The following is a 1,066-nucleotide window of genomic DNA, read 5'->3' on the forward strand; positions in this document are numbered from 1 at the left end:
GTGGTAGCCAGGCACCATCTAGTTCTTCTGGTCTCATAGTCATATAGGCCGAGGATCACATGGTGTACCAGTCATTTGGACTAACTGTTTCCATGAATCTTTGGTCTTCTTTATTCTTCTTTGCTCTGGACAAGGAGAGACCCATTAATGCATCTAGATGGCTGCTTACAAGCTTTTAAGATCCCAGTCGCTACTTGCCAAAGTAGGAGGTAGAACAATGTTTTGTGTAGTATGTTATGCCAGTTGAACTTGATGTCCCCTGTGACTAAGGTCTCGAGCCCACAGGTCCAACTACTTGCTCCCTCTGGGTAGCTGGCTATGCCCAAGAAGTGACTACAACCTTGTCCTTTGTCAATTCTTACTATACACCTGGTAATCCTTACAGAACATAGCAGTGCACTTGTAAAAACACAGTCTGCCAACCCTATACTTGGTCTTGGGCACACTCCCCCCTACATAGACATACCTAATAGTTCAACCTGTCCACCCATCCATCCACCCGTATAACCATGTTTGCCTTCACTGACAGCGCAGTACTACTGTATGTGCGAAAGGGTTCATCTTTGTCGTGAAAACTCACATTTTTATAAATTCATTTTTAATCTTTGTGTAGTCACATGGTTCTTCCAGCAATTTTGCTGATTTCTGAAATATATTCATAGTAGATGAAAACATGTAAAATAAGACATTTATACCTGTATGTCACACTGAACCAAATAGAAAAACTCATTTTCCACAAAGTAAGTTTTAAGATGTCTTGTCCTCTAGAGGGCGTTCATGTGCTTTCCCCGCTTTGATTTCTGGTCCAGGTCCAAGAACAAACTAAAGAGCCTAGTAAGAACCCTTTTCTCAGGAAGAAACACACTGTGCTCTCTGAGCCATCCCTCCTTCGAACTGTGCAGCAAATCCCAGGAGTTGGAAAAGTTAAAGCTTCCCTTCTGCTTCAGAAATTCCCAAGTATCCAACAACTATGTAATGCATCCATCCAAGAACTGGAGCAAGTCGTTGGACAAGCAGGAGCACACCAAATCCATGTGTTTTTGACACAGTCCAGGTGACAGCTCAC

The sequence above is a fragment of the Orycteropus afer genome, unplaced genomic scaffold (genome assembly GCF_000298275.1).
Source record: "Orycteropus afer afer isolate SDZICR_OR568_19922 unplaced genomic scaffold, OryAfe1.0 scaffold00459, whole genome shotgun sequence".
NCBI classification, from domain to species: domain Eukaryota; kingdom Metazoa; phylum Chordata; class Mammalia; order Tubulidentata; family Orycteropodidae; genus Orycteropus; species Orycteropus afer.